Source organism: Otolemur garnettii, unplaced genomic scaffold (assembly GCF_000181295.1).
Source record: "Otolemur garnettii isolate 467f Iridium unplaced genomic scaffold, OtoGar3 scaffold00086, whole genome shotgun sequence".
Lineage (NCBI taxonomy): Eukaryota > Metazoa > Chordata > Mammalia > Primates > Galagidae > Otolemur > Otolemur garnettii.
This window is the reverse complement of record NW_003852481.1, coordinates 1,917,827-1,925,589: the sequence shown is the minus strand read 5'-3', so window position 1 is coordinate 1,925,589 and position 7,763 is coordinate 1,917,827.

Here is a 7,763-nt window from a genome sequence, read left to right as displayed (position 1 = left end):
CCCCCCCCACACACACCCACATACCTACACACACACACACCTACACATATACACACCCCTACACACACCCCTACACACATACACACCCCTACACACACCCCTACACATACACACACCCCTGCACACACACATGCACCTACACACACCTACACATGTACACACCCCTACACACGTGCACACACCTACACATACACCTACACATACACACACCCCTGCACACACACCCCACACACACCTACACACACACCCCTCCACACACACACCCCCCACACAACCGCACATACACACACCTACACATACACACACCCCTGCACACACACCTACACACACCCACACACACCCACACACACACTTGAATGTAGTTGAGTTTCTCCTCTCCTTTAACACGGAGTTGTTAATCTACTTGATTCCGTTTAGTATTGAGCACATACAATGCTTGTTTTTGCACTCTCGTGATAATTCACTTAGGAGACTGTTCTCCACATCCATTGTTACAAAAGGCAAAATCATCTTTTTTTATGGCTGATGGCATTCCATGGTATACATATACCACAGTTTATTAATCTGTTCGTGTGTTGAAGAGAACTTGGTTTTTTCCCACCTCTTTGTGATCGTGAATTGTGCTGCTGCTATAAATATTCGAGTGCAAATGTCCTCATGGTAAAATCTCCTTTTGCCTTTTGGGTGGATACTTAGTAATGGGACTGAAGGATCAAGCGGTAGGCCCACTTTTAGTCCTATGAGAAATTTCCATACTTCTTTCTATAAAGGCTGTACTGGTCTCCAGTCCACCAACAGTGTGTGAGAGCTCCCTTCTCTCTGCACCACACAGCATCTGTTGCTTTGGACCTTTGCTGTGGATCAAGTGATGTCTTGAAGGGGTTTTAATCTGCATTTCTCTGATGATTAGGGATGATGAACATTTCTTCGTGTGTTTGTTGGCCAGTTCGTCTGTCCTCAAGAGAAAAGTTTCTGTTAATCTCTCTTGCCCAGTTCCTAATAGAGTTGTTTGCTCTTTTCTTGTTGATTTGCTTGAACTCTTTGTAGATGCTGGTTACTAGCCCTTTGGTGAATTCATAGATCAATATCTTGTCCCATTCTGAAGGTTGTCTCTGTGCTTCACTGATTGTGTACTTAGGTGCAGACACTTTCCAATTGGAACAGGTCCCATTTACTTATTTTTGTTGTTGCTGCAATTGCTAGTGGGGGTCAACGTCATAAATTCTTTCCCTAGGCTGTTAAGATTAAGAGCTTTCCCCCACACTTCCAGGGACTTCTAGCTGGAACTACAGGCATATGCGACCATGCCCCGCTAATCAATCTTTTTTTTGTAGAGACAGGGTTCTGCTATCGTGCCCAAGCAGATCTCAAACCCCTGGCCACAGTGACCCTCCCACGTCAGACTCTCAAAGTACTGGGATTATGGATGGGAGCCACTGTGGCCAGATTAGAGGTGATATTTCATATCTCAAAGAGTCACAACAACTTTTAGTCTAAGCTGACAGGAATTCTTTGGATATAGATTAATTTTTATTTTCTGCAAGCGCCAAGATTTCTGGGCCCTGTTCATTCACTCTCAAATCTGTTTGTAAGGCAGCCATGTTTTCCTCTGAACCTATCTCTTATTGTAACTTTAAAATGCAGTTCATAACCGCCCACTGACCCTATCCGCACTGTGCGCTGAACCCGCTTGACTGTCACCCCAACTTTATCAGGTTCCTTTTTGACGTTTGGTTTTTTGTTGAAAGTAACAGTTCTAACAAATGCTTCACAGGTATGTAACATGGGCTAACATTTTTCCAGCCTTCTATAACTATGTCATAATTGCCTAATTCCTAGTCCCAAAGCCGATGGCACGTGTTTTAGAGTTTCTCACGGGCATCCCACTTCCGTCATGTTCAGATGCTGCTGTCTTAATGCTATAAAACAAACAGCCGTGCAATCTCTGAGGCGTGCAGTGTAAGCACCAGTTTCTGCTTTGTGTGATTGGCTGGGTGGAGCGTCTGCTGGGCTTCGCTCCTGACCTTGAATTGAGCGTGGGTTTGCTTTGTGTGTGACTGTTGTGCAGCCCTGGCCATATGAGCTCTTCTCATAGTGGACAGTCCCCCTGCAGGAAAACAAGTCTAACCATGCTGCACATTCCAAGCCTTGCTTGTATCCTGTTGTATTCATCATGTCTTTTTATTCTATATTTCTAATGCTGTGACGTCTTGAGGCATTGCTGACCATGGAGGGTGACTATTCCAGGGCGAGCTAATTCCAAGAGGTAACAAACTACTCACCTGGGAGTTGTGCTTCTTATGTGCAGACCAAACAACCCAAAGCCCACACCCTCAGCCACCTCCACTCTGGGACAGCATTCTGCCTGAATCAAGCCAGGACCAGGGACCACACAACTAGGAATGGTCCCTGTACCACAGAGCCCAGTGAAATTATTCAAACTCGCCAATCCTAAACCCCGTACCCATTCCTACCCACGGAAACCATAGTAGCTGTGCTGGCCCACATTTCCCTCTTGCTTCCTCTGCCCCTGACCAACCCTGAGGCTTCCCACCTGGGCCCTACCTGGTGATGTGCTGTGCCCCTTTCTCTTGGGAACTGTGAGTATAACAAATTATCCTTTTAATGACAGTCATCTTGATCTGTTGGCCTTGCTATATCCAAGGTGCTTGTCTACTCATATTCTTTTGACCAATTTAAGCCACTTGATCAATCCCAAAGCCAAGTTGCAGGTAATTATTCTCTGCTGACTAGCTTGGCAAGAGTGAAAGCAGATTTCTATTAGCAGGAGGAAGAATAGGTACACTCTCTTCACCAGAGGGGCAAGAGGGTGGACAGACAATTCTATTAGAAGGGAGTGAAGAATTGAGAGCAATAATTTAATATGCCACACTCTCTATGTATAGATGCACATATATTATATTAGATAAAAAATTGAGATAGGCAACATGATTTCAAATATGTAAAAGAGAATCTCTACAGAGAATGAAGGCTCGAAGGAAAGACATTAAAATGTTAATAAGGTGTATCTTTGGGTGTGGGGATTGTGAATAATTACAATTATTCTTTCTTCTATTTTATAAATTGTCTTTCATAAGAATATATTCATGACTTGGCCCCTGTAGCTCAGCGGCTAGGGTGCCAGCCACTTGCACCGGAGCTGGCAGATTCTATTCAGCCTGGCCCTGCCAAACAACAATGACAACTACTACAACAACAACAAAACAGCTGGGTGTTGTGGCGGGTGCCTGTAGTCCCAGATACTTGGGAGGCTGAGGCAAGAGAATTGCTTAAGCCTAAGAGTTTGAGGTTGCTGTGAGCTGTGATGCCACGGCACTCTATCCAGGGCAACATAGTGAGACTAGTGAGATTCTGTCTCAAAAAAATATGTATATATTCATTTCATAATTCATAATTTTAAAATGTACTGTTTTAACTAGAAGCTGAGTCTTTTAAGTATTACACTAAATCTTTTGAATATTTTCTGCTTAAGGTCAGTAATGGTTGTAAAAGCACCAGCAAGGATTCACTCCTGGTTCCACCTGGGGGAACAGAAGGGTCTCCAGGGCTCTAACTATGCAAGGTCAGACAGGGTTGTCCTCTTTTTATTTCTGCTACTTAAAATGTGGTCCACAGATCACCAGCATGGGTGTCACCTGGGAGCTTGTTAGAACTGCTCTCAGTTCTCTTGCCAGAGCTGCAGAGTCAGAATCTGCATTTTAAGAGGACTCTCTAGGTGGTTTGCGTACACATTAAAATTTGAGATGCACCGGTCAGTTCCATACTGTTACAGAACATCAGTGAAAGTGAACACATTTCTGCTTCATGATTCAAAATAGTTGGTAGGAATTTTTATCACAAAATGCAAAACAGGTAGATAGAGGAATAGACAGGCCAACAGATTGGCTACCCTAATGACCAAGAACCAACAGCTTTCACACAGTAAAAAAATTATTACGCAGTCTATGGTATTTATTGATTCCCAGTCTGATATGGGCTGCTGTTCTGGGTAGAATGGCATTTCCATAAAAAATGGAAACAGGGAATTAATTATAATTCTGGGAGGTGTTAGCACAGGCCCCACTGTATTATAATAGCTTCCCAAGGATGCTGTAAAAAATTACCACAACCTCGGTGGCTTAATACCATACAATTTTATTACTTTACCGTTCTGGAGGTAAAAGTTCAGAATAAGTCTCTCTGAGTAAAATCAAGGTATCAGAACGGCCGCATTCCTTCGGAGGCTCTGGGGAGAGTCTCTTTCCTTTCCTCTTCCAGCTTCTGCAGACAGGCCCCAGTCCTGGTCTCCTGCTATCTTCAAAGCCAGCACTGTTGGGGAGATGTTTTTCCTGTTATATCCCTCTGACACTGACTCTCCTCTGCCGCTTGACTCCAGTTTGAAGGATCTTTGTGGTTACACTGGGCTCACGCAGATGGTCCAGAGTAACCTCCAGTCAGCTGAGTAGCAACTTTAATTCCATCTGTTACTGTGATTCCCCTTTGCTGTCTCACGTTCTAGTGATCAGGACGTGGACATCTTCGGGACATCACATCTGTGGTCACCTAAATCTACGAGGAATTTTCCTGTCTGGGAGTTTTGCACTTGCACATCAGCCCCAGTAAATGCTGAGAAATGTGGGAGTCAAGGAGCCTCTTTGCACATTTCATGAGGCTGAGCTATGAATTTCTATGGAGAAATTCACAGAAGATGACAGAACTGGTTTCTGCCCTCAAGGAATTGAAGAAAAGCTTTTTATTTTTTAAATCATGGATTGCAAATTAATACTGAATTCATTAGTGCTGAGGGAATCCGGGGCAGAAGAGCGAATGAAAACATGTGTAGAAATCAGAAGCCCTAATTACCGGGCAGTGTCGAGTCCAGGGGTAGATGTGGGAGGCTATGTGTATTTCCATCTCACTACCGACATATTGTGGCATTATGAATAATTTCTAAAAAAACCTGTCAGGGTCATTTCCTTAATCTCCACGACGCTGTGTCTCATATATAAAGTTGGGTTAACATCACCCCTTTCATCCAGTACCGTTATGGGGATTTAATTAATGTTAAAATGCTCCTTGGCATTCATATGCAGAAATTTTTGTGCCAAATATTATGATGATAATGAGGGCTAGCTCCCTAATATCTCATTACACGTGCAACTGTTTTCATTAATTTACTGCACTAATCACCAGTGGCTACATACAATAGTATCCCTATAGCCAGAACAGTCAGCTGCTTTCTTCTTTCAGAGAGCTCATGTTGAAACCAAGAGATATACACTAAAGAAGGCTGAGTCTTATAAAAAAAAAATTCCCAGAAGGCATTAGTTGTATGTGGTGAGCACAATGATTGCTCACAATAAAAAAGCCTTGAAAGGTCCTACTTGTTCTAAGATTATTCATGCAGCAATTATGCTATTGATGTCAATCTGTTTTTATGATAATATATTATAAACTATTCTGAACCCACTCAACAATGCACCCTGTAATGTTTGCAGCCTTCCTCGGGACCTCTCTCGCTAAGATACCTTACTCACTGCCTTGCATAGAAAAAGCCAAAGAATATAGACAGCTTAAAAAAGAGATAAAGTACAGATCAGTTGAAATTTGAAAAGGAATGGAAGATTGTAATTTTAAAGTGAAGCATCACAAAAGAGAGAACTTGTGGGGTGGGTACGCTGACTCCAAGAGTGTTATTATATGTTTTAGTACAAATGCTTTCCACGTGAGCCCCTGAATTGTGTGTATGATACTAATGGAAAGGGGGGTCTAGTATTAACTTTGCAATTCACCAAGAGCAAAAGGGCTGTTCCAACTTAAATTTGGGATATCTTAAGTCTGTTCATCTTAAATTCAGCTTTGGATCGCTATAGGTTTGGGGAGAATTATTGATATTTCAACTGAGTACTATTGTTTAGCTTCTTAAGGGTCTAGTGTGTGTAGAGTAGGTTACATAGTAACATTCTTCGCTTTAAAATTTGGTATTGTCTTGTTTTACCTGGTTGTATATGTAGTAAAGAGGGTAAAAATACTTATTCAAAGAAGATGTGCGCCCTGATCTTAGTGGGCTTAAATCTCACTCTTGTTTTGCTATATCGAGTTTTGTTATGACCTTAAATTGAGGTGATATTCATCTGGACAGAGGAACACGCACCACTGACATATCCATGTGATGCCCCATCCACGCTCACAGCCTGCCTGAGAAATGTGTTAGCTGTTGTGTGCAAGGTGCTTTCATCCTCAGTGGCAGGGATTTTTTTCTTATTTATTTATATTTTCCCTTGTGGCTATAACTGGGGCAAACACTTTGGAGAGGGGAAAACAACAGTTTGGTTGAAGCTAATGAAAGCAGGCACGTTGATTAATGCCTCTATATCTTCTTTGTAAGCTGGATTATAGAAATACGTAACCGTGTAAATTAAAATTTAAATGTAACTGTGGAAGTCAGAACACAGATGTGGCTAGAGAAAAATAAAGCCACGTGGAGGTCACACTGATGAGGCTCCCGCCCCTTGGCGGACGCAAGCACTCACGCGGGTTAAACAGTGCACACGCTCTCTTCCAGACAGGTCACACACGTTTGCTTAGCTATTTTACAGCCGTCCATGGTATCAGGGAAATGGGCAAAGGGTTGAATGTACCCAGCTGAAGTGTGCCTATGAAGTGAGTCTATTGTTCTCTGAATTGGGCTGTTCCAAGGAAAGAATTTTAAAAGCTACTTTTCTCTGTTATTTTCAGAAAGGAGGAGAGTGGTGTGGCTGATCGTGTGAAAATATCAGACGATACGACCTAATTCTATTTTTAGCTCTGAAATGCAACCATGGGGCTTTCCAAACAAAATCCAGCATGTTTTGTTAGAGATGCCACAACTAGTCACGACGGGCTGGCACCGCCGAGAGCTGGAAGTCACAGCAAAGGGAGTTACCATGGAGAGCAAAGTGCCGGGGAACAGGCCTCATTAAGGCACTGGCATCTGGCTGGGCCGTTCCAACTGTGGGCGAGTTGTGTGTGCTCACAGGTCTGAAACAGCAGCATCTATTGAACCCATCCACTGTCAGTTACTACGGGGAAAGTAGCTCTCAAATTTGAATGCTCACTTGTCTGGGTGCTTTGGAGATGTGGAAGTAACTGGCTTTGTGATCCTGAGATAATTATTTCCCCATTCTCAGTCTATTTCCCCTCAATATCCTGGTAATACGGGTTAGATTAGATGCCCTTCAAAGTCCTTTCCAGGACCCAGAGTTTAAGCGGGATTGTTAGGCACCCTTTAAACCTCCTATTTGTAAGCAGGTGATTCGTTTTTTTTTTTTTTCCACCCGTCTATAGCTGGGAGCTCAATTGCTTTAAGATCCTATTTTGACAATGGCAAAGACAGAAAAAAACCCAAACTAAACAAATAAGCAAACAAATAATAAACAATTAATTTCGTCACTTCAATTATCTTTTGGTTTAGAAGTTAGTCTTCTGGTGTAATTCATTGCCCAGGATTTAAACTTAGCCGATTCAAAACTGAAGCCCTTGGGTTCTGCCTGTTGCTTTGTTTCCCACCATGGGCCTCCTGGCCCTTCTCCTCTCTGTGCTGCTTCACGCCTTATGATGGATTCTGAGTACAGGGGGAGTTCCTAGAGTCTCACAGCCGGAGACCTGAGATTCTGGCCTGGGATGGCCTCTGCCTGAGTGCCCCATCCTGCTTGTCTGGCCCTCCTTCTGCTGTGCCCTGGCATCTGACGGTGCTGCCCTTGGCGGTGGCTGTGCCATCTGCT